The sequence below is a fragment of the Oncorhynchus masou genome, chromosome 7 (genome assembly GCF_036934945.1).
Source record: "Oncorhynchus masou masou isolate Uvic2021 chromosome 7, UVic_Omas_1.1, whole genome shotgun sequence".
Lineage (NCBI taxonomy): Eukaryota > Metazoa > Chordata > Actinopteri > Salmoniformes > Salmonidae > Oncorhynchus > Oncorhynchus masou.
The window spans coordinates 4,026,306-4,054,074 of NC_088218.1; the positions used below are offsets into that span (position 1 = coordinate 4,026,306).

The window sequence follows — 27,769 nt, forward strand, 5'->3', positions numbered from 1 at the left end:
GGAAAGTACTCAATTTCCTCATCTTGAGAGAACTCCTGCAACTCTGAGCTACTTGGTAGTCCAGAGACCATTTGTCTTCAGTCTCAACAGCCTGCTCTTTACAATTAAGAGGCTCCCATGTTTTTTAACAGATTTTTAAAATATATATGTATTTTACAGGCTTGGTGAGATCTTCAGTTATATTTTCACTATTTCAGTTCAATGAGATCTACAGATGGCACTATATTGTTGGTGAGCGCTTCGGGTATATTTGCATTTGAAATTCACATAATTATGATGCATTAGGTTCAGGTCATAAAATAATTTCTAAACAGTATAATAAAGGGATATTTTCACGGTCTAGTGCCCAAAATACACAGTAATAGTTGTTAAACTCATAATCTGACATGTATTACCTTGAGTTCTCACCCAGATGGACCTTACTTTATCCAGGATCATTCCTGGGTTTAATTTAACACAACATTTAGTCCAGGATCTACTAAACTAACATATGGAATTGTTTTAATATGGTCATACCATGGATCATTTAGCTATTTGATGTTAGGGTTAGCTACTAGGGTTAGAGTACTAAACTAACATATGGAATTGTTTTAAGATGGTCATACCATGGATCATTTAGCTATTTGATGTTAGGGTTAGCTACTAGGGTTAGGGTTAGCTACTAGGGGTTAGCCTACTAGGGGCTAGGGTTAGCTACTATTAGGTTAGCCACTAGGGTTAGGGTTAGCTACTAGGGGTTAGCTAGGGTTAGCTAGGGCTAGGGTTAGCTACTAGGGTTAGCTACTAGGGGTTAGCTACTAGGGTTAGCTACTAGGATTAGCCACTAGGGCTAGGGTTAGCCACTAGGGCTAGGGTTAGCCACTAGGGCTAGGGTTAGCTACTAAGGTTAGCTACTAGGGTTAGGGTTAGCTACTAGGGTTAGCTACTAGGGTTAGCTACTAGGTTTAGGGTTAGCTACTAGGTTTAGGGTTAGCTACTAGGTTTAGGGTTAGCTCCTAGGGTTCGCTACTAGGTTTAGGGTTAGCTACTAGGGTTCGCTACTAGGTTTAGGGTTAGCTACTAGGGTTAGCTACTAGGGTTAGCTACTAGGGCTAGGGTTAGCTACTTATCTACTAGAGTTAGGGTACTAAGTTAACATATGGAATTGTTTTAATATGGTCATACCATGGATCATTTAGCTATTGGATTTAGAATTTTAGGACCTCTTTAGGTATATTTGATAAAATATTGAATATGGCCTTTACTATTACAGCCCAAAGAAACACATGGACGAACATTCAGAAATGGTCAAAATGACAGTCAAAAAACATCATAAGGAAGGTTTTGATAGTTTTAACCTGTACACGTCCTTTCAGTCTTGTGACAGACTGCATCAGGAAGGATAATGAGGAGATCCAGCCGTTTGTCTTCTACATGAAGGCTGAAATGAGCAAACAACGCCGGTTTGAGTCTCACTGCCAGGGCCCTACACTTCTAACGAGACTAAAGTAGTTTTGGGAAACCCCAGGGATGATGGGGACCAGTCATCCATAAATGATGAAGAGGGTTTGTTGTTTCTGAATGTTATGTTTCTCTAATTTTTTTTATATATACCATCATTTTATAACATGGTTGTTTTGAAGTGATCTGTCCTATATCAACGAGATGTCAGAAAGCTTAGGAAATATTTGTGTTTTTTGGACACATATATTAAATCCCTTATTTGTGTTGGCACAAAGCTAATTCCGTTCTTCCATTTATTTGTATGGGTTCCCTTCAGACGATTTTCAAAGACTCTTGTGAGTGCCGTGAAGCAAAACGGAGAACACCATCGTGTTTGTGAGAGTCATCTTCCCAGCAGAGTTAGTAGGCCAAACCGTTCGGATGCTACAGAGCGTTTTCGTGAGAGAACTGATTTTCGGGATGGCTCATGGTCTGACAACACAGCTGGAGCTCGCCACCTTCCACCGCAGATTTTTATTTTATTTTACCTTTATTTAACTAGGCAAGTCAGTTAAGAACAAATTCTTGGCCTGTGACGGCCTAGGAACAGTAGCACTGCCTGTTCAGGGGGCAGAAGAGCAGATTTGTACCTTGTCAGCTCAGGATTCTAACTTGCAACCTTGCGGTTCTAGTCCAACAATCAAACCACTCAGGCTACCCTGCCGCCTACACTCTAACCACTAGGCTACCCTGCCGCCTCTACACTCTAACCACTAGGCTCCCCTGCCGCCCCCAGATGTGAAAGGGCAACATAGGAGGATGTGGGGTATCGAGACTCAGCCCATGCAAATATCTCTAGCTTAAGTTGACGGATTTAGATGGGGATTTATTATTTATTATTACTTTCACTAGCATGACACACAGATGTGCATCAATAGACTCTTAAGGATAAAGACTTTAAGATGTGTTCAATATAACTGCTACTATATGTATTTTTAGTTCACCACTAATTGCATTTTTTTTTTCAAATAACTTCATAGCAGTCAGTTAAGGAAATGAGACCAAGGACTATGGTTATTCCCTGTTGTGTTGTGGTTATTCCCTGTTGTGTTGTGGTTATTCCCTGTTGTGGTTATTCCCTGTTGTGGTTATTCCCTGTTGTGGTGTGGTTATTCCATGTTGTGTTGTGGTTATTCCCTGTTGTGGTTATTCCCTGTTGTGTTGTGGTTATTCCCTGTTGTGGTTATTCCCTGTTGTGTTGTGTTATTCCCTGTTGTGTTGTGGTTATTCCCTGTTGTGTTGTGGTTATTCCATGTTCATGTTGAATTTGAGTAGTGAATAGTGTTCCCTATACTGCACAGGTCCATTCAGGCTTTAAAAGCAGATTTAGGTAGATCTGCACAAGGACTAAAAGGAATTGTTGAATAATAATAATAATAATATCTTCAACCTGTACATATCCTTTCAGACGTGTGACCAACACAGACTGAAAAGCATCAGGAAGGACGATGAGGAGATCCAGGCGTTTGTCTTCTACATGAAGGCTGAAATGAGCAAACAACGCCGGTTTGAGTCCGCCTACTGCCAGGGCTGGTTCATCCACACTTCTAACGAGACTAAAGTAGTTTTGGGGAAACCCAAGGGGATGACGGGGGACCAGTCATTCTTCTTTGTCATCCATAAATGATGGAGAGGGTTTGTTGTTTCTGCATGTTATGTTTCTCTATGTAGTTTCTATAGTGTATTTTTATACCATCATTTTATACCACCATTTTATACCATGTCATTTTGTATTGATCCCATGAGTCCCTGAAAAACAATGATGATTGCTGGCTACCATAAATGTACTGTAGATTCATTGAATGTAGAGAAACAGAGCCCAGGAAAAGAATGGGTGTGTACTGATATTACAGTGTGTGTGTGATGCAACAGTGGCCTGTTTATTCTGCTATTGCAGAGAGAAGTAGCTATGTATCATACACAAATAATTAGCATTTGTTTGTATTTTTCAGTTATTGATCGTTTAGTCAGATGAGTAATGCTTTTATATTTTTCTGTGACTTAAGTATTTTTTTTATTTTTTTTAGAATAAAAATATATTCTAAAACTCTACAAATGTCTTGAATTTATACATAATTTAAACAAATGATCCAACTTCTAATGTGGTCTTCTTGAAAGAGTCGTTGTTGTTGTTGTTGTAGGGAGTTTTTCCAGATCTGTCAAGTTGTCTGTCAAACTTTCACACTGACAGTGTCAGGACCCGGTTACGAACCCGGGTCTCCGGAACAACCCTGGCCAAATCCTGACAGACAGTCAGCGACTCAGAACCCTGTCTGTTCATCCTCTTCCCTCTCAAATGTTTTGTTGGTCACGCCGTAGGGGTTCTCTGCCTTCTCTTCAGCTTTCGCTGCAGATTTCCTGGAGATATAGAAGAGAAAGAACTGTCGTGTGTCTTTGAAAATGGCTTAAATGAACGTTTTGTACATGGTGAGGTTGTTAATAAAATATGTAGCAATTTAATTAGTCTCTTCCAGACCTGGGTCGAATACATGTCAAATACTTGAAGTTGTTGATTTAGGTTGACTAGATTTTTAGGATTAAGTTTGGTTCAAACTGTATTTTAACCTCTTACTCCTTTCATTCCTTAAAACAACAAAGCATCTCACAGTTGGCGCTGACTTAGGATCAGGTTTGCCTTTTAGATCATAATGGATATATGATTACATGGACAGGGAGGACCTGATCCTAGATCAGCACTCTTATTCTGGTATGCTTTATGAATGGGGTTGCAAAATCCTGGTAACTTTGCCCAAATTTCCCTGGTTTTCCAGAAATCCTGGTTGGAAGAAACCAGAGATGATCAACCCTGTTATAAGGTCCAGACTCACTTCTTCCTGTCTCTGAAACCAGAGATGATCAACCCTGTTATAAGGCCCAGACTCACTTCTTCCTGTCTCTGAAACCAGAGATGATCAACCCTGTTATAATGCCCAGACTCACTTCTTCCTGTCTCTGAAACCAGAGATGATCAACCCTGTTATAAGGCCCAGGCTCACTTCTTCCTGTCTCTGAAGCCAGAGATGATCAACCCTGTTATAAGGCCCAGGCTCACTTCTTCCTGTCTCTGAAACCAGAGATGATCAACCCTGTTATAAGGTCCAGACTCACTTCTTCCTGTCTCTGAAACCAGAGATGATCAACCCTGTTATAATGCCCAGACTCACTTCTTCCTGTCTCTGAAACCAGAGATGATCAACAATGTTATAAGGCCCAGGCTCACTTCTTCCTGTCTCTGAAACCAGAGATGATCAACCCTGTTATAAGGCCCAGACTCACTTCTTCCTGTCTCTGAAACCAGAGATGATCAACCCTGTTATGAATAGGCCCAGACTTACTTCTTCCCTTCTCTGTCTCTGAAACCAGAGATGATCAACCCTGTTATAAGGTCCAGACTCACTTCTTCCTGTCTCTGAAACCAGAGATGATCAACCCTGTTATAAGGTCCAGACTCACTTCTTCCTGTCTCTGAAACCAGAGATGATCAACCCTGTTATAAGGTCCAGACTCACTTCTTCCTGTCTCTGAAACCAGAGATGATCAACCCCTGTTATAAAGTCCAGACTCACTTCTTCCTGTCTCTGAAACCAGATGATCAACCCTGTTATAAAGTCCAGACTCACTTCTTCCTGTCTCTGAAACCAGAGATGATCAACCCTGTTATAAGGTCCAGACTCACTTCTTCCTGTCTCTGAAACCAGAGATGATCAACCCTGTTATAAGGTCCAGACTCACTTCTTCCTGTCTCTGAAACCAGAGATGATCAACCCTGTTATAAGGTCCAGACTCACTTCTTCCTGTCTCTGAAACCAAAGATGATCAACCCTGTTATAATGCCCAGACTCACTTCTTCCTGTCTCTGAAACCAGAGATGATCAACCCTGTTATGAAAACAGCCCAGACTCACTTCTTCCTGTCTCTGAAGCCAGAGATGATCAACCCTGTTATAATGTCCAGACTCACTTCTTCCTGTCTCTGAAACCAGAGATGATCAACCCTGTTATGATATAAGGTCCAGACTCACTTCTTCCTGTCTCTGAAACTAGAGATGATCAACCCTGTTATAAGGTCCAGACTCACTTCTTCCTGTCTCTGAAACCAGAGATGATCAACCCTGTTAGAAGGTCCAGACTCACTTCTTCCTGTCTCTGAAACCAGAGATGATCAACCCTGTTATAAAGTCCAGACTCACTTCTTCCTGTCTCTGAAACCAGAGATGATCAACCCTGTTATAAGGTCCAGACTCACTTCTTCCTGTCTCTGAAACCAGAGATGATCAACCCTGTTATAAGGTCCAGACTCACTTCTTCCTGTCTCTGAAACCAGAGATGATCAACCCTGTTATAAGGTCCAGACTCACTTCTTCCTGTCTCTGAAACCAGAGATGATCAACCCTGTTATGAATAGGCCCAGACTCACTTCTTCCTGTCTCTGAAGCCAGAGATGATCAACCCTGTTATAAGGTCCAGACTCACTTCTTCCTGTCTCTGAAGCCAGAGATGATCAACCTTGTTATAAGGTCCAGACTCACTTCTTCCTGTCTCTGAAGCCAGAGATGATGAGGTAACAGCCCATGCAGACCACCAGTCCCATGACCACCCCAAACACCACCAGCCAGACGGTGACCGGCTGCTCCACGGGCGGGGCCAGCGTTGCTAGGAGACCCTCGAACTCCAGAGTTTTATCGTCCAGTTTGAATGCGTCATTGATTCGACCTCTGGACATCCTAGTGAGATGAACGATGGCTTGAGTCATGGGGTTATGGGTAATGTTTCATGTACAAATACTGGAATAAAACATCCATAAGAGGATTTACTGAATGCTGGTGGGAAAATGCAGCAGTTTATGGCTTTAGTTTCAGAAACCACATCACGAATGCTACACAAATGTTATAACTCTGTTTCAGACAGTCTTGTGGTGTCGTCACTCAATCAGTTTGGCAGATATGATCGGGCAAAGGTTGTTTTAGCATGTGTAATCAGCTCACGTTCAAGGGTTGACTCCTTTACCTGATAGCAGCCTCTACCTCAGCTTTGGGAATGACCACGGCAGAGTTGGCAGGGGGTCAGTCACCACAAAGTAGAAAGAGATTCTGGCTGTCTCCTTGTAGGTGTGGATGTTCTCTGTCCTGGAACAAAGATAATAAAATGACGTGATATCACAAGAAGATTCTAATAAATAATATTAATACAATATATATACATTTTCATTCTGGAATGTGATGGGAGTGACTGACATAAAGAGAAGCAAATCTGAGAGTGTGTGATGACTAGGTGGACTTTTATTTTTTTACTAGGCAAGTCAGTTAAGAACAAATTCTTATTTTCAATGATGGCCTAGGAACAGTGGGTTAACTGTCTGTTCAGGGGGAGAATGACAGATTTGTACCTTGTCAGCTTGGGGATTTGAACTTGCAACCTTTTGCTGCTAGTCCAAACTCTCTAACCATCAGGCTACCCTGCCGCCCCATTGTGAAACACTTACGTGAAAAGAGCTGCCGTCTTGTTGACCTCAAGGTAATACTGTCTCATGGCGAGGGGCCATGTTGGCTTTGAACAGGTACATCTCACATGCTCCACATGTACTGGAAGAGAAACAATTCAAGTCAGTTCAACTGGTTTATATGAAGAGATTGTCCAAATGAAAAGGTAGTGGAGCTGTTTAACAACCACATTCAGCTTCGTGTACTCACTGCCTTGTCACCCATAGCTGCTTTCAGACTCAACCTCACTTTGTAGGCATTCTCTGAGACTGTTGAACAGATAGGAAGTATGCATTATTTATAGAATATATCACTTTTAACTACATCTAAAATTGCATAGAACATAGTATGGAGCGATGTATTGACTATGCATACTGGATAGTGAGCTCGATACAGAATCTGGACTCACATGGGTCCACTGTACGTTTGTACTACTTTGTGTGAAGCGATATTGATATATAGTGCCCGGCATGGACAGGGACACACTAGATATGGGTGCTGCCTAGTAGCCAAACATGGATCCAGGAGAGGGGCGGAGTCCATCTATTTCCTGGAAATCTATAGGTACTCCGAACCCAGCATCGTCCATGTGGTTGTTAGTTTGTTTACTTGTTCAGCTGCTCTGACAGACAGACGCAACAACCATAGGAGCACCTGGCTTCTGCTGTAGAGTTGGTGATGTCACACTTGAATTCCAGAGTGGCCAGCTGCCTCACAGAGAGCCTTCTGGAACTGGAACTGATAGATAGCCAAACTATGACAGAGGTCTTTCAAGAAGTACATGTCCTGGTGAAGTATCTATGACAGAGACAGTCCTGGGAGTCAGTACATGTCCTGGTGGCATGACAGAGACAGTCCTGAAATCGTCTCCAGGGTCCTGGGTCAGATACAGTACATGTCCTATGACAGAGACAGTCCTGGGTGACAGTACATGTCTTATGAAGTATCTATGACAGAGACTCCTGGGTCAAGTACATCATGTCCTGTAAAATGAGAGTCCTGTCAGATACAGTACATGTCCTGGAGAAGTTTGTTTACTTGTTGACAGAGACAGTTGGGGCCATGTCCTGGTGAAGTATCTATTCTGGGTCAGAAGTACATGACATGTATCAGACAGACACAGTCCTGGGTCAAACAAACTGGTGAAGTATTTGACAGTCCTGGGGTACAGTACATGTCCTGGTGAAGTATCTATGACAGAGACAGTTGTCAAGTACAGTACATGTCCGGCTGAAAGAGACAGCTGGGTCAGATAGAGTCCTGGTGTATCTATGACAGAGACACTGGGTGAAGTACATGTCCTGGTGAAGTATCCAGAGAGTGGCAGATACAGTACATGTCCTGGTGAAGTATCTATGACAGAGAGCAGTACTGTCTGGAACTGGAACTGGGTCAGATAGACATGTCCTGGTGAAGTATCTATGACAGAGACAGTCCTGGGTCAGATACACAGAAGTATCATGACAGACACAGTCCTGGGTCAGATACAGTACAGTATCTATGACAGAGACAGTCCTGGGTCAAGATACAGTACATGTCCTGGTGAAGTATCTATGACAGAGACAGTCCTGGGTCAGATACAGTACATGTCCTGGTGACGTATCTATGACAGAGAGAGACAGTCCTGGGTCAAGTACAGTACATGTCCTGGTGAAGTATCTATGACAGACAGAGACAGTCCATGTCCTGGTGAAGTATCTATGACAGAGACAGTCCTGGGTCAAGACATGTCCCTGACAGAGACAGGTCAAGTACAGTACATGTCCTGGTGAAGTATCTAAGTACAGACATGTCCTGGTGAAGCATTTCTCCAGCAGACAGAGACAGTCCTGGGTCAGATACAGTACATGTCCTGGTGAAGTATCTATACAGAGACATGTCAAGTACAGTACATGTCCTGGTGAAGTATCTATGACAGAGACAGTCAGATACAGTACATGTCCTGGTGGTATCTATCAAATACAGTACATGTCCTGGTGAAGTATCTATGACAGAGACAGTCCTGGGTCAGATACAGTACATGTCCTGGTGATCTATGACAGAGACAGTCCTGTGACAGTACATCCTATGACAGAGAGAGACAGTCCTGGGTCAGACAGTACATGTCCTGGTGAAGTATCTATGACACAGTCCTGGGTCAAGTACAGTACATGTCCTGGTGAAGTATCTATGACAGACAGTCAGACAGTATATGTCCTGGGTCAGATACAGTACATGTCCTGGGTGACGATAGTCCTATACAGTACAGAGATGGACAGAGACAGTCCTGGGTCAGATACAGTACATGTCCTGATGAAGTATCTATGACAGAGACAGTCCTGGGTCAGATACAGTACATGTCCTGGTGAAGTATCTATGACAGAGACAGTCAGATACAGACATGTCCTGGTGGTAAGGACAGAGAGAGACAGTCCTGGGTCAAGTACAGTACATGTCCTGGTGAAGTATCTATGACAGAGACACGGTCCCATGTCCCAGGTGACAGAGAGAGACAGTCCTGGGTACAGTACATGTCCTGGTGAAGTATCTATGACAGAGAGAGACAGTCCTGGGTCAGATACAGTACATGTCCTGGTGAAGTATCTATGACAGAGACGGTCCTGGGTCAAGTACAGTACATGTCCTGGTGAAGTATCTATGACAGAGACAGTCAGAGACAGTCCTGGGTCAGATACAGTACATGTCCTGGTGACAGTATCAGATACAGCACATGTCCTGGTGAAGTACAGACAGAGACAGTCCTGGGTCAAATACATGTCCTGGTGTCTATGTCCTGGGTCAATCATCTCCCACCACTGGGTCAGATAGTACATGTCCTGGTGAAGTATCTATGACAGCAGAGACAGTCCTGGATGCTTCATCATCTCCCACCACCTAAAGAGGGGTAGTGAGAATGGCTGGATGTGAGGGGTGTTGAGAATGGCTGGATGTGAGGGGAGTGAGAATGGCTGGATGTGAGGGGAGAATGGCTGGATGTGAGGGGTGTTGAGAATGGCTGGATGGATGTGAATGGCTGGATGTGAGGGTGTTGAGAATGGCTGGATGTGAGGGGTAGTGAGAATTGCTGGATGTGGGGTAGAGAATGGCTGGATGTGAGGGTGTGAGAATGGCTGGATGTGAGGGGTAGTGAGAATGGCTGGGATGTGAGAATGGCTGGGTGTTGAGAATGGCTGGATGTGAGGGGTAGTGTGAATGGCTGGATGTGAGGGGTGTTGAGAATGGCTGGATGTGAGGGGTAGTGAGAATGGCTGGATGTGAGGGGTAGTGAGAATGGCTGGATGTGAGGAGTGTTGAGAATGGCTGGATGAGGGGTAGTGTGAATGGCTGGATGTGAGGGGTGTTGAGAATTAGGTAGTAGATGGGGAGGGTAGTGAGAATGGCTGGATGAGGGGTAGAGAATGGCTGGATTTGAGGGTAGTGAGAATGGCTGGATGTGAGGGGTGTTGAGATTGGCTGATAGTGAGGGGTAGTAGTGAGAATGGCTGGATGTGAGGAGTGTGAGGGGTGTTGAGAATGGCTGGATGTGAGGGGTAGTGAGAATGGCTGGATGTGAGGGGTGTTGAGAATGGCTGGATGTGAGGGGTGTTGAGAATGGCTGGATGTGAGGGGTGTTGAGAATGGCTGGATGTGATGGGGGTGTGAGAATGGCTGGATGTGAGGGTAGTGTTGGAGAGATGGCTGTAAGAATGATGAGGGATATTGAGATGAGACCTGATGAAGGAGTAGTCTGAGGGGACACGCGGAACAGAGCAGGTAGGGTCACAGTATGTCTCATCTCTGGGTAAGGGCTCCACTAGGGGTAGTGAGAACCATATCCCTCCTGGTAACAGAGTTAGTGAGAATCAATAGTTAGCATTGTAATGTCCCTATAGTGTATTGCGAAACCAACATGAGGTTAAAACACTAAACCTCCACTGGAGAGAGCTGCTTCTTTACATTGATATACAACACTGATATATTGTTTGAGGGTGTTGAGATTCTTTATCTCCCATCAGCTAAAGCTAATCAACTGTGAAAACCTATGACAAGCTGAAGGATATTGAGAAGCTCCAGAAGAGGTCCTTCCAGTATGTCTACTTTATCTCCCATCAGCTAAAGCTAAATCAACTGTGACCTATGACAAGCTGAATGAGCTCTAGAAGAGGTCCTTCCTTACTTTATCTCCCATCAGCTAAAGCTAAATCAACTGTGACCTATGACAAGCTGAGGAAGCTCCAGAAGAGGTCCTTCCTTACTTTATCTCCTATCAGCTAAAGCTAAATCAACTGTGACCTATGACAAGCTGAGGAAGCTCCAGAAGAGGTCCTTCCTTACTTCATCTCCCACCAGCGCTGCATCCACTGGTCCTTGGGGATGGTCCCCAGGAAGACCTGCCACCTCCACTCCTCCAGCATGTAGGTGAAAGGCAGGGTGGCCACGATGGTCAGGGCCTGCTTCATCAGGAAGTTGATCTCAGTCTCTGCATTGGAGCGGGAGGAAGAAGTGCTGTTTGAGAGAGGGTACATCTAGAATGCTGACACTGTATAGAAAACAAGAGTGTAGTGGTCTCTGGTCAAAGAGTAGGGCACTTCTCGGGTGTTATCCGAGACAGGGAGTCACTAGAGGAGCTATTTTGATGAAACAACGTGAAACAAAACCTTCAACACAGCCCTATCCCCTGGCCATGTAGATTTGACCCTGACCCTGGCCTTGGCCCTGAATCTGTCCTGACCCTGTCCCTGACCCTGGCCCTGTCCCTGACCCTGGCCCTGTCCCTGACCCTGTCCCTGTCCCTGTCCCTGACCCTGACCCTGTCCCTGACCCTGGCTCTGTCCTGACCCTGTCCCTGGCCCTGACCCTGTCCCTGACCCTGGCCCTGTCCCTGACCCTGGCCCTGTCCTGATCCCTGACCCTGACTCTGTCCTGACTCAGTGTTAATTATCCCCATGACCCTGACCCTGCCCTGCCTTCCCTGAATTTGTCCTGACCCTGTCCCTGACCCTGATCCTGTCCCTGTCCCTGTCCCTGACCCTGACCCTGTCCCTGACCCTGTCCCTGACCCTGACCCTGTCCCTGACCCTGACCCTGTCCCTGTCCCTGACCCTGACCCTGTCCCTGACCCTGACCCTGACCCTGTCCCTGTCCCTGACCCTGTCCCTGTCCCTGACCCTGTCCCTGACCCTGTGTGACCCAGGTATTCCCTGACCCAGCTATAACAGCAACAACAACCCAACTGACCCTGTCTACCCTGTCCCTACCCTGACCCTCAGATCCTGACCTGCCCTGTCCCTGTCCCTGTCCCTGCCCCTACCCCACTCAGGTGTCACCTTCCCTGTCCCTGACCCTGTCCCTGTCCCTGTCCCTGTCCCTGTCCAGGTGTTTGGGGGTGACCCGGACCCTGACCCTGATCCTGACCCCTGTCCCTGACCCCGTCCCTGACCCTCGTTACCCCGTCCCTCCCAGGTGAGGACCTGTCCCTGTAGGCCATCTGGTACTGTCCCTGACCCTGTCCCATCTCATGGTCCTGTCAGGAAGTGGTCCATGTTGACCCCTGTCCCTGACCCTGTCCCTGACCCTGAAATGGGGGAAATTGTCCCTGACCCTGGCTCTGTCCTGAAGTCAGTATAATAGGGACCCTACAGTATACCCTAGTATCCGGTATAATACAGTTATAAAAAATCATACCCTACAATAATACAGTATAATACAGAATAATACAATATACTACAGTATAATGCATTTATATCCTGACCCTGACATATATAATACAGTATAATAATTTATAATACATAATACAGCTCAAGTATAATACAGTAATACAGTATATAATCCATATAATATGTAATAACAATAATACATATAATACAGTATAATACATATATAATACAGTATAATACAGTAAATATAATACAGTATATAATACAGTATAATACAGTATATAATACAGTATAATACAGTATATAATATATAATACAGTTATAAATAATACGTTAGTAATACAGTATATAATACAGTATATAATACAATAATTATAATACAGTATAATACAGTAATACAGTATATAAAACAGTATAATACGTTATATATAATACAGTATAATACAGTTATAATACATATATAATACAGTATAATACAGTATTATAATACAGTATAATACAGTAATACAGTATATAATACAGTATAATACAGTATATAATACAGTATATAATATATAATACAGTATAATAATACAGTATATAATACAGTATAATACGTTATAATTATAATACATAATACAGTATATAATACAGTATAATACATAATATAATACAGTATAATACAGTATAATACAGTATAATACAGTATAATAGTATAATACATATATAAATACAGTATAATACAGTAATACAGTATAATACAGTATATAATAATACAGTATATAATACAGTTATAATACATAATACAGTATAATACAGTAATACAGTAATATACATAATTAATCATAATACAGTAGTAATACAGTATATATGTTATAATACATAATACAGTAATACAGTATATAATACAGTATAATACAGTTATAATACAGTATAATATGTTATAATACAGTATAATAATAAGTATAATATACGTTATAATACATAATACAGTATAATACAGTAATACAGTATATAATACAGTACAATACCGTATAATAAGTTCATATTTATGATGAATATTTAATCATTACAATTGATGCTGAGTATAAGGAGGTATAACAAAATCCGATCAACTCCCTCAGATTTAATTCTACACATACAGCATTTTAAAGCAGTTCAACGTGCTGTGGATTTTTACCTTGATGACTTCTGTTTCACAACAGAATTCCTTCATATCTTTATGACATGCTGCAGTGACTAACAGGATATGAATTCTATATCAGTGTTAGTGCCTGCAGTCTCTCTGTCCCCTCCCTAAGGCTCTACTTACTGCGTGTCCAGGGATGAATACAGTAGGAACATGATTCATGTTACCTGAAGTTACCTCTCTGTCCCTCCCTAAGGCTCTACTTACTGCGTGCCCAGGGATAAATACAGTAGGAACATGATTCCTGTTACCTGAAGTCCTCTCTGTCCCTCCCTAAGGCTCTACTTACTGCGTGTCCAGGGATAAATACAGTAGGAACATGATTCCTGTTACCTGAAGTCCTCTCTGTCCCTCCCTAAGGCTCTACTTACTGCGTGCCCAGGGATAAATACAGTAGGAACATGATTCATGTTACCTGAAGTCCTCTGTCCCTCCGTAAAGCTTGTCACTCTGCATGTCCTGGGCTTCGTAAAGGGAAATTTGGGGGAAACCTAGCCAGTTGTCCAACTGAATGCCAGTTGTCCAACTGAATGCATTCAACTGAAACGTGTCTTCCACATTTAACCCAACCCTCTGAATCAGAGAGGTGCGGAGGGCCGACGTTAATCGCCGTCCACGTCATCAACGCCCGGGGAGCAGTTGTTGTTGGAGGTTAAGTGCCTCCACCTTGCCTGCTCAGGGAGTCGAACCAGCAACCTTTTGGTTACTGGCCCAATGCTCTTAACCGCTAGGCTAGTTAAATGCAGGATGGATATGATTCCTGTTACCTGAAGTCCTCTCTGTTCCCCATGTCCCAGGCTGTAGGGTGGCACACCACCTTCCTGCCATCAGTAGGTTTCTCCAGCATAGAGTCCTTCCAGAAGTTGTCGAACATCTTGTATAGACCCACCGACATGAAAAACTTCTCTGCTTCTTGGAACAGTCTGTCCTTAGGCCATTTCTGGGAATGACAGAAAAGGTGATTAACTCACAGGGTATTTTAGGAGGTAAGAATTGAAAGTAGCAGAAGTCACTATTAAAGTTACACTTGTTTCCTTCAGATGCAACCCACGATTCATAGTCTACAATTTTCAAGGTTTATGTTGGATACATACGATAGCAGGTCATGATTTATTTTCACTCAACCTGTTCGATCATAGCGTTCGTCACATCAATATCGGTTTTCTCTGGAAAAGGGGTTGAGATGGGGTAAAGACCTGTCCAAAACCTTCCCCACATGTCACCTGAAAAAGGTAATGAGAGACAGAGACACAGAGAGAGAGAGACAGAGAGGCAGACAGAGAGAGACAGAGAGGCAGATAGAGAGAGAGAGACAGAGGCAGACAGAGAGAGAGAGACAGAGAGAGACAGAGAGAGAGAGAGAGAGAAAGACAGAGAGACAGACAGAGAGAGGGGACAGAGAGAGAGAGACAGAGAGAGAGAGGCAGAGAGAGAGAGAGAGAGAGAGAGAGAGAGAGAGAGAGAGAGAGAGAGAGAGAGAGAGAGAGAGAGGCATAGAGAGGGGGACAGAGAGAGAGAGACAGAGAGAGGGGACAGAGAGAGAGAGAGAGAGACAGAGAGAGGGGACAGAGAGAGAGAGAGAGAGAGACGGAGAGAGGGGACAGAGAGAGAGAGAGAGGGGTACAGAGAGAGAGAAGACCTTCATAAACTGACTCAGTCATGTTCCAGCAGTTTTGGAGCGAAAGCTGAGCCCTGTCCAGTGACCTTACCCAGTAGATGTGCAGGTAGGCCCCCCTCTGGGTGGATATGTTCAGGGTGTTTGGCCTGCAGCTTAGACCTCACATAGGCATGCAGCTCTTTGTAGAGGGGGAGGATCTGGAAAGACACAATAGAGTTGGTAGTGTGCAATAAAACATAAAAACACAATATCTTTGATGTGGCAAGTCCAATTTGCATAATGCAAATAAAGCATACTGGTTGGGGAGTAAAGGATTACATATAATGGATTCCAAACATCTAACTCTAATTCGTTGTGTTACCAGAAAAAATATTGTAATCAGATTACAGATACAGATATGATTACTTCTAGTATTACTTTTATATTCCGAAAGGAAACAAACAAATTATTTGACACCTTTCTGTTTCTCAATGACATTCAAATTAGCATTGAAAAAAAGGGACACTTTTTTAAACCGAGGTTACGACAGTTTCAGGTTGGTTATTCGACAGATATTCATTCGCCTGTAGTTTTCCTTACGTCTCCAACAGAAAGTTAGGGAGCGTCAACATAGTGACAAATCAAATTTTTCACATTTCAATAGCTCTTTAACCATTACTCCTACAACTTTCAAAACTGATTGTAGCTAACCCGATGGCATAGACACAAATTGCACACCCTTTAGTTTGTCCATTTTCATCTCATATGATTTTACATTAAATGTTTCTAAATATAAAATTTTAATAGCTCCTTGGTCATGTGACCTAATGACTTCAAACAAAGTTCAGGTCCATTTTCATCTCACATGATTTTACATTAATTTTTTAAAATGTAAAATGTCAATAGCTCCTTGGTCATGTGACCTAATGACTTCGAACCAGGTTCAGAATGTCCACTGACTGTCCCTTCATATCGCACACTCTGACGTTTGTTTACTTTCATCTCATGTTATTAGATTAAATCTGTAAGCTTTGCAGGCCTTCATTTTACATCAGTGTTAAAAAAAAAAAAAATTTTTTGAAGTTTAATAATAATATAATATATCCCATTTAGCAGACGCTTTTGTCCAAAGCGACTTACAAGTCGGCTGGGGCCACTACTTTTACATATGGGTGGCCCCAGCGGGAATCGAACCCACGACGCTTGGCGTTGCAAGCGCCATGCTCTACGACTGAGCCACACAGTTAACAAATGTTCCAGCCTCGCAATAAATATCTTTCACATGGACACTGAAAAGATCTGCAAATGGCTGCATGTGGTTTGGAACAAGGACGGGAGAGGTGTTGAAACAGAGGGAGGTGCTTAAAACTTCCTCGGGATCAGTGTCCCTTCTGCGGCTCGGTTGAGCTAACGGAGGCTAATGCGATTAGCATGAGGTTGTAAGTAACAAGAACATTTCCCAGGACAGCACTGATCCCAAAGAAGTTCTAAAGGAAGGCGCACAGGTAGGCCTCATGAAAAACAATGTTTCATATGCTCTTTTTAATCCCAATATTAGGCAGTGATTTCTCAGTCACAGTGAGCTTGATAACGTGAAAGAATCCTTTTCATAGCATTACTTTCATATACTGGACATGAAGACAAATCCTTCTACGTTGAGTATTAGAACTCAGTTAACCTGATAATGACTTGATATTTGAGTGCATTCACAACAAGCCACCTGCAGACAACTTATACAAAATGCAATATTGCATTTGAGGGTATGTTTTTTCTGATGAAAATAGTTATTTGATGCATGGCCTACTATTTCTAACTGGGAAAATACATTCCAAATAAAGACGACAATGGAAAGGGAAATATTGATGATGGCCAGAAATTCCGTCAACACCAACGAGATCATTACTCCAGAGGCAGAGAGACAGAAGGTGAGGAAGAGACTCTAGAGGACAGGAAAGATGACATACAAGCACAAAGTGATGAAGAGTACCACGGAGACAGAGGGACAGAAGGTGAGGAAGAGACTCTAGAGGACAGGAAAGATGACATACAAGCACAAAGTGACGAAGAGTACTCCGGGGGAGACAGAGGAACAGAAGGTGAGGAAGAGACTCTAGAGGACAGGAAAGATGACAGACAAGCACAAAGTGACGAAGAGTACTACGGAGACAGAGAGGCAGAAGGTGAGGAAGAGACTCTAGAGGACAGGAAAGATGACATACAAGCACAAAGTGATGAAGAGTACTACGGAGACAGAGGGACAGAAGGTGAGGAAGAGACTCTAGAGGACAGGAAAGATGACATACAAGCACAAAGTGACGAAGAGTACTCCAGGGAGACAGAGGATCAGAACAAGTGAGTCGTGCTAAAAGAATGACCAGACCAGGAGTAAAGTCATTTTCCATTTCTATTAAGATGAACAGGTGGAAGGAAATAAAGCTCTTATCAGGTCCCTCAATTCTACAGCAGCCACGGACAGACCTGCTGTATTCTGAATTTAATAAGGTCAACCCATGTTGCACCTTGGCATTCAAACACAAGCATGTCAAAGCTCGTCACAGACGGGGAAAAGCCTCAGCTTACTTCTGTTCCTCCGCACCTTTCAGTCATGTAAAACCAAATACACGTTTAGACGACAAAAAAGTCCAAGCAAATATAGCAAATATGTCAACATCATGGTATTCAGATTTGGTGAGGTGACACGCCAACGAAGTGAGAGATGTAGGCCTGTAAAATATACATTTTTAATCTAGAAAATGTATGTAAAATCTTGTGAGATAAAAATGGACAAACTAAAGGGTGTGTAATGTGTAGGGACACTGAGTGGATATTCTGAACCCTGCTTGAAGTCAATAGGTCACATGACCAAGGAGCTATTGAAATTCAAATGTAAAAAAAGTTCGTACTTTGTTTATGCTCCCTAACTAATTCAACTAGGAATACAAAATGCTGCTCACATTTCCACATGTTTATTAGCTTTGGAAAGCGAATCAATGTCCAAATCTGGTGTGCGCAATTTTTCCAACATCATGACACTTATTTGGAGGCTGTGGCTCAAATGGTTTGAAAGCTATTTAGGTTTGAAAGCGCGAATATCCAACTTCAAACTGTCTTTACCTCGGTCATTTTTATTTGTTCTGCCTGAGCGAGTCTGACCACAAATTAGAGACCACTATGATGACACAACAAATGCGTTTGATGGATCGCAGGAATATGTTTTTGTATGCTACAGTCTAAACGATGTCTTCTGATGGAGTGACTACTCTCGGCATTCAAAGGTTATCCAACTTCAATAGACGCTTGGAGGTAAGGACGACAGTAGTGGTGTAGCTCAACGGGCGATATGGACATCACTTATTACTGATATCTAGGCTGCATAACGCATGGATGTGAATCACACTGCAGCGCTCTCATTTAGCTATTTGCGCCTTACGGATTGTGGATGTTGTGAATGTGGGTGGCTGTTCACAAATATATATATATGTGTGTGTGTGTGTGTGTGTGTGTGTGTGTGTGTGTGTGTGTGTGTGTGTGTGTGTGTGTGTGTGTGTGTGTGTGTGTGTGTGTGTATTTTAACCCAAAAATGGTTGAATATAAGAAGTTTAAGCTGCCTATCAATCGTGGTTTTTGTGACAGAACCAAACGGAAGCAAACAGAGCAAAACAATAGTTTCTATTGGACAAATTCAGGTCGGTCCCTCCCCGTTTCGTCCAGTTTGCTTCCGTTTAAGAAACGTTTTGCAACAGAATCGGCGTAATACTCGGGTAAAACTATTTGACTAATCTATATTTCCATATTTCCAAGCCCTATTCTTTAAGAAAAAGGGGTATTAAATGAATTGGGATGACAGGAAATCTGGCAGACTCTGGTGTTTAATGTAAAGATACAGCCTAATCCTATTATATTCTATACAGTAGTAGAACGCAATGGGTGAGAAGAAGTCTACATAACCAACCCATGAAGTACATTGTAACATCCATATATGGCCAGCTATGTAAACTTTAACATGAACTTATCCTGCAGTTGATGTTGTTCAATTGGTAATATTATTTTTTGTCTTCTTCTAATGCCTCCTAAACAGATTGACGTTAATAAAATGGTTGACGTTTATTGGGATGAGTCTTGTCCTGAAGGCAGAACTGAGCGATTTCAGCTAGATGGGCTATATCCTTAATTTAAGGTTAGGGTTAGACATTATGGGTTAGCAGTGTGGTTAAGGTTAGGGTTAGGTTTAAAATCAGATTTGATGACTTTGTGGCTGTGGAAGCTAGTGACCACTTTGCAGCGCTGCCTCCATAAGAAGATTCATGACGAAAAAACGCTAACCTGTGCTTCTTAAGTGTCTAAAGGTATTCGGATTACGTTACTGAGTTTGTGTAAGAGTATAACTTTAGACCGTCCCCTCGCCCATACCCGGGCGCGAACCAGGGACCCTCTGCACACATCAACAACAGTTACCCACGAAGCATCGTTACCCATCGGTCCACAAAAGCCGCGGCGAGCAAGGGGAACTACAACTTCAAGGTCTCAGAGCAAGTGACGTCACCAATTGAAACGCTATTTTGCGCGCACCACCGCTAACTTAATGAGCCGTTTCACATCCGTGACACTTGGGTAATCCAAAATTTGCATTACTGATTACAATATTGGACAGGTAACTAGTAACTGTAACGGATTACAATTAGAAAGTAAAACCCCTAACTTGTACAATACAGTAATATATACAATAACAAATGCATCCAATAATACAAAATAGTATAAATAATATTTTATTAAAAGTGTTTTTTTTTGCTACATACAATACATTTAATTTGTATGTGAGAAAAGCTCAGTGTCGTTGAAGCACCACAACAGTCCACAACGTACCTCTGTGTAAATGCGCCTCACATCGGTCATCAGTTGGCCCCTGGCGTAGTTGTATGGGCTGTCATCCATAGTTTCATAGTTGGACCGCCAATAATCTCCGTAGTCCTCATAATCTGTGGCGATAGATATAGTAGTAGTAGTTGGACAGGTTTGTAGTAGTTGTATAGTAGTTGTGCAGTAGTAGTATAGTAGTAATATAGTAGTAGTATATTGGTAATATATTATTTGTAGTATAGTAGGTGTGCAGTAGTAGTATAGTAGCAATATAGTAGTAGTATATTGGTAATATATTATTTGTAGTATAGTAAGATAGTAGTAGTATAGTAGTAATATATTAGTAGTGGTATAGTAATGTAGTAGTAGTAGTAGTAGTATAGTAGTAATACACTAGCAGCAGTAGTAGTACAGTAGTAGTAGTAGTAATATAGTAGCAATGTAGTAGTAGTAGTAGTATAATAGTAGTAGTAATATAGTAGTAGTAGTAATAGTAATATAATAGTAGTAGTAGTAATATAGGAGTAATAGTAGTAGTAGTAGTAGTAGTAGTAGTAGTAGTAGTAATATAGTAGTAATAGTATTAGTAGTAGTACTAGTATAGTAGTAGTAGTAGTAGTAGGAGTAGCACTATAATACTACTAGTAGTAGTAGGAGTAGCACTATAATACTAGTAGTAGTAGTAGTATAGTAGATGCACAGTAGTAGTATGGTAGTGTAGTAGTAGTAGTACTCGTTATAATAATAGCAGTATAGTAGTAGTAGTAGCAGTATAGTAGTAGTAGTAGTAGTAGCAGTATAGTAGTAGTACTCGTAGTAATATTAGCAGTATAGTAGTAGTAGTAGTAGTAGGAGTAGTAGTAGCAGTATAGTAGTAGTACTTTCGTAGTAGTTTATAGTAGTAGTAGCAGTATAGTAGTAGTACCGTAGTAATAGCAGTATAGTAGTAGCAGTAGTAGTAGTAGTAGTAGCAGTAGTAGTAGTAGTAGCAGTATAGTAGTAGTAGTAGTAGCAGTATAGTAGTAGTAGTAGTAGTAGTACTCATAGTAATATTAGCAGTATAGTAGTAGTAGTAGTAGTATAGTAGTAGTACTTGTAGTAGTAGTAGTAGTAGCAGTATAGTAGTAGTACTCGTAGTAATAGCAGTATAGTAGTAGTAGTAGTAGTAGTAGCAGTAGTAATAGTAGTAGCAGTATAGTAGTAGTGGTAGCAGTATAGTAGTAGTAGTAGTAGTAGTATAGTAGTTGTAGTAGTAGTAGTATTAGTAGGTCTACCATTGAGTTTGGCAGCTTCGTTCTTAAGGTCCACATAGTCTTCATACAGAGGCCTCATCTTCTTCCCTACCTCCACTCTCCAGCCCTCCCATACATGTAGACGCTCATAGTAGTCACTGTCCATGTTGGCCATTACACTCTCCAGCCCTAGACATTAGACACAGCAGTAAACCAGTTGACAAAAGGCTAGTTCATATTGGAAATAGAAACTCCAGCACACCGGTATTCTTGTCCATTCCCAAGTATTTTTGTTATTTTATGTATCCTCGCATACAGGAATATCATTGAGCTGGGGTTCCTTTTTTCATACACAACATTAAACCTCTATCTGACCTCAGATTTCTGAAGCCATCTCCCTCACCAAGACATCCAAAACCTGAAGTGAGGAGACACCTTTTACAAGAAATACTATTCCTTCAAAACTAGGGGAGTTTTTCGGCAGGGCTTTTTGTTGTTGAAGTATCTGACAGAGTGACTAGTAGTCTTGAGATATACAGTTTTTATTCAAGTCTAGGGTCTGCATCCCACTGGTACACAATTTAGTACACTACCTTTGACCCTAAATAGTGCACTACTTTTTACCCTATATTTTGCTCTACGTTTGACACTATTAGGGCCCTGGTCAAAAGTAGTGCCCTATATAGGGAATAGTTTGCCGTTTGGGACTCAGTCAATGACCTTGGACATCCGTAAAAGGGCAGTCGGTCGTAAAGTCAGGTTGCCACAGCCGAGCCGACAGTTGGTACTTTGTACCCATACCAAATGGCACCCTATTCATTACTTAGTGTCCTACTTTCCCCCAGGGCCATGTGGGACTCTGGCCTTTACCTGGCTCCAAAGTTTGACAGTCGAAGGGGTCTTCTCTCTTGCACACCGTGCCTGTACTGTAGATGGAGCTCATCTTATTCATCACTTTGTTCAGCTGACATGAAGTACAACAACAACAACAACATCAACAACAACATCAACAACAACATTAACAACATCAACAACAACATTAACAACATCAACAACAACATTAACAACATCAACAACAACATCAACAACAACAACAACATTAACAACAACATCAACAACAACAAAAACAACAACAACATGTTATGCTATGTTGCCTGAGTATTTGACTAGCCTGTAATAGAAGAGATGAGGACAGTCAGACTAATAGAAGAGATGAGGACAGTCAGACTAATAGAGGCGATGAGGACAGGCAGACTAATAGAAGAGATGAGGACAGTCAGACTAATAGAAGAGATGAGGACAGTCAGACTAATAGAAGAGATGAGGACAGTCAGACTAATAGAGGCGATGAGGACAGTCAGACTAATAGAAGAGATGAGGACAGTCAGACTAATAGAAGAGATGAGGACAGAAAGAAAAGCTATCTTACACGTAGACTCCAAAGAGAACCACAATGGAAAGAAGTCCTCTCGTCAATGATTTGAAATGCATGGCACCCACATGTTGGTGAATTGTGATTTTAAAAGGTTAAATCATTCAAATCAAGAGGAGAAAAAACATCAGAGACAGCAGTGAAAGAATGTGTCTTACATGTGCCGCTTTGTCTGCGGACAAGACCCCAGAGCCCTTGTCCTGGAGGGAAATCAGCTGGAGTTTGATCAACGGATCACTGATCTGATCGATTGGAAACTTCTCCGACTCCTTGGATACTGTGCTGTAGTATTCTCCCCAGATTGCGCTCTGTACACCCTGAAACCATTAACAAAACATTGACAGAAATTACATTTGATTCATAGTATTAGCAATACAATACAATAGACAATATCAAATAACTAGTTGTCTGTCTGGAGTTATGTGTTGAGATGTAGCCTACTGATCCAACATTGACAGCAATATACCATTATTGACATTGTTCAGAGCCAGAACCATAGATCCACCGTGTTTCTCAATTCAGTCTTGTGTCTCCCCAGCTATAAGCCATAGGAGGTCTCTGAAGATGGCTTTGAAACTCTGCCTTTCATTAGTGCCACTTTAAATCTACCAGAAAACTCACCAGTTTGTCTAAATTCTCCTGGGAAATATCTGTGTTGTACGCCCATGATGCCAGGGAATACTGATACATGAGATGAGTAGCGTTCCCATCAAACTGGTCCAGAAACTCCTGTGCCCTTCTCTCTAAGTCTGACTGTGCTGTCACACAGGCCACAGCAATCAGTCCCACTAGAAGAAGCCTGGTCATAGACATCCTGTATGAATGTCCTCTACGGTCACACTGAGACCGCTTCAGTTTCTTATTCACCTATATCTAACTATAAGAGCTGTCTTCGCCCTTTGGTCAGAGTCATAACTGCAGCGTGTATCTTGTCCTTTATACACAGATTGGTGGATAGAAGGGTACAGTGTACGTCAGTGGGCCAGCTATCGCACGGCAGATGGGCTACTATCTCAAACATAACATTGCCTTTGTTCTACAACTATAACATTGTCTTGAAGTTACTGACAGTTTCTAAGTCTTGCTGTAACTTCTGCGCTGAGACAGTGAACATGTACATGTTTGAGGTGTGTGTGTGTGTGTGTGTGTGTGTGTGTGTGTGTGTGCGTGTGCGTGTGCGTGTGCGTGTGTGTGTGTGTGTGTGTGTGTGTGTGCCAAACCCATCACACTAGAGTAGAGTAGAGTAGAATAGAATAGAACAGAGTAGAGTAGAATAGAATAGAATAAAATAGAACAGAGTAGAGTAGAACAGAGTAGAGTAGAACAGAGTAGAATAGAACAGAGTAGAACAAAACAGAGTAGAATAGAATTGAGTAGAACAGAGTAGAATAGAATAGAGTAGAACGGAGTAGAATAGAATAGAACAAAACCGAGTAGAATAGAATAGAGTAGAACAGAGTAGAGTAGAATAGAGTAGAATAGAATAGAATAGAGTAGAACAGAGTAGAATAGAACAAAATAGAGTAGAATAGAATAGAGTAGAACAGAGTAGAGTAGAGTAGAACAGAGTAGAGTAGAGTAGAATAGAACAGAGTAGAGTAGAATAGAACAGAGTAGAGTAGAATAGAACAGAGTAGAATAGAATAGAATAGAACAGAGTAGAGTAGAAATAGAATAGAGTAGAACAGAGTAGAATAGAATAGAACAAAACAGAGTAGAATAGAGTAGAACAGAGTAGAGTAGAGTCTTTATTATCCACAGGGGGCAATTCATTTTGCAGCACATAGTGGAAACACATTGAACACATGACAATAAATAAATACAAAAACAATATATACCGCAGGGTTCCCCAACTGGTGGCCCGCGAGCCGAATTTGGCCCACAGGGATTTTATATGTCCCCCCAAGTTTTCTCAGCCAATTATTATTTATTTTATTTTACTTAAAATACTGTCAAAGCACCAGCAACACGGCTCCAAGTGATTTTAATTTGGGAAATATATTCCCACGTATATCTCACGCCCTGACCATAGTAAGCTATTTATTCTCAATGTTGGTTGGGGCGTGATAGTGACTAGGGTGGGTCATCTAGGTTTTTTGTATGTCTATGTTGGCCTAATATGGTTCCCAATCAGAGACAGCTGTTTATCGTTGTCTCTGATTGGGGATCATATTTAGGTAGCCATTTCTCTCATTTGTGTTTGTGGGATCTTGTCGACATTGAGTTGCCTGAGTGCACACCAGTAGCGTCACGTTTCGGTTAAACTTTATTGTTTTGTCTTGGTGAGTTTCTCTTTATTAAAAACATGTGGAACTCTATTCACGCTGCTCCTTGGTCTCCTCATTACGACGAACGTGAGAGATGTGATCTTATACTGTACAAATGTAAGCAAGGTTTGTAATGATTATGTTGTATGCAAATATTATATCTGGGATTCAAAATGCTGTCAATTTGCAGTCTACAAATGATTTGTAATTATGTTCTGACCATCAGCTCAAGAGAAAAGCATCCCGCGGCTGAATCTAGTGGTTCCTGATATACTACAAGATCCACACAGCTACCAGCACTACTAGAGGTTATTGAGACAGCTGATGGCAGCTCGGTCGTATAACCCTGATCTTCTGGTCCAGCTGCACACATCAGTACTCTATGGCCATAAACACATCCATTAAGACTTTGTCCCAAATGATACCCTATTCCCTATGTAGTGCACTACTTTTGACCAGGGCCCTATGGCCCATAGTGTACTATGTTAGGGAATAGGGTGCCATTTGGGACATGCCCTAAATGGAACTCAAATCAAACTTAAAATGTATCAGCTCTGTTCAATGCAGGAAATGACTGCACAAATGGTTGGATTTTTAACAGTCATCTCAAATGCACCACTGCAAATGTTTAACAAACTTTTCCAAAACATAGATACTTTATAATAGTTAACAAAAATACTTAATATTTATATAACAATATATGTATTATTCGTCAATAAGCCTTTAGTAGATTGTTTCTAAGGAACTACTTTATTAACACAGGGAAGGAAACTCATTTTAACAGATCAATTCCCAACTGTTTGGTTTCCTGTGTCCTTAGCTGTACTTCAGCAGGGGAACATGATTTAAAAAGACCTGGCAGGTCTTAATTGGCCTCTTGGTTGTAGCTGACAACTTATCAGACTCAGGGACTATTACAGCCAGGATGGAAACTGCAAGACAAGCACCTTTGGGCCCTAAAGGGAGATAAGTATCGATCCGATCAAGGCAAAGTTGATTATTAAACTTGTTATTACAACAATATGATAACAGATATCTGACCCCAGTACCTGCAGTCCCCAGCATTGTATTTCTGTCTCAGTAAATGAATCAGCAGGAGAACAGCTGAAAGGGATTGGGGGTTGTTCAACTCATTCATTTTAGATGTATATCACTATATCATCATATGCTTTGGGTTTCATTTTATTGGTCTACTAAAACCAAACGACTAATGGACTTTTTGTATTTTGTCAGTACACTATATATTTAAAAAAATCTCTTTACCTCAGAATGGAGTTGTCGTTTATTTTGGACTGAATGTTTATTGCATGAGTATCCAGAGAGATGAAACTGCTCAGATGTGTTGCCTAGTGACCAAAAAGTCACATGGGGTGGTTCTTTCTTCTATCTGTGTTTCCCTGACTGACCTCCAGTATTATAGAGTCACTTCCTGTGTGGCCCCGAGGCCGTGGTGGAAGGATACCTGTTCAGGCTTTCAGTGCATCGCCCGCGTAACCGTATCACTCCCTCCATGTCTGCCTCGGGATCAGGTGACAATGTCTGCATTCCTAATGACACCCTATGTCCTATTGAGTGCACTAGGTTACTTTTGACCAGAACACTATGAACCCTGGTCAACGTTTGTGCACTCTATAGAGAATAAGAAGCCATTTGGGACTGTTTACCCGAATATCAAGTGTCTGTGACTTCAGGCCAAAACACAGAGGAGTTCCCTCATGTCTCACTGTTACACCAGAGATTAATCTTCTAGTGTCATGACTGACAGGCCGAACAATAACATCGTAAACCATCCCTTTTAATGTCCTTTCAGGAAATGGCTGTTTTTCAGTTGTTATCATTATGTAGCTGCTAGATATCAGTGCAACTTAGACAACACCCTGAGAGAGAGAGAGAGAGAGAGAGACAGAGAGAGAGAGAGGTGAGAGAGAGAGAGGTGAGAGAGAGAGAGAGAGAGGTGAGAGAGAGAGAGGTGAGAGAGAGAGAGAGGTGAGAGAGAGAGAGAGAGAGAGAGAGAGAGAGAGAGAGTGAGAGAGGTGAGAGAGACAGAGGTGAGAGAGAGAGAGAGAGAGAGAGAGAGAGAGGGAGATATATATATATATATATATATATATATATATATATATATATATATATATATATATATAGAGAAAGACAGAGATATATATATATATAGAGAGAGAGGAGAGAAAGATCTCCGTTAGTGATGCTGCATGTGATTGATTCCAGGAAGATGAAGTTATGAGATCTGCCACAAGAGGGGCTGCTCTATAGTCACAGAAGAATCAGCCTCTCTCTCTCTCTCTCTCTCTCTCTACCTATCCCTCTCTCTCTCTCTCTCTCTCTCTCATGTTCTGACATAACTACCAGGTATTCCAGGAATAGCTTTATCAGTCTAGAATGTATATTTTTGCCTTTAGTACTAAAGCCTATAGAAACGAATTGAATAACACATTCAGACATAGCAAAAAAAGTACTGTCAAAAAATCTATCATAAGAAACACGATTTGGAAGTGTCAGTCCTCAATCACATGCAGTTTTTAACCCCTTTTCGGCTGTAGGCACAAACTACCTTCCACTTCTATTAGTTGCTTTAATCCAGTATCGGTTACCTTCAGACGA

General features: G+C 41.9%; 1 protein-coding gene and 1 pseudogene across 1 annotated transcript in view; one reads left to right on the forward strand and one right to left on the reverse strand.

The window, feature by feature from the left end:
* The window catches only part of LOC135543126 (pirin-like), a 208,767-nt gene that overhangs the window by 11,976 nt on the left and 169,022 nt on the right, over positions 1–27,769 (forward strand). The window lies entirely within an intron of this gene.
* On the reverse strand, positions 3,421–23,742 carry LOC135542891 (angiotensin-converting enzyme 2-like; annotated as a pseudogene).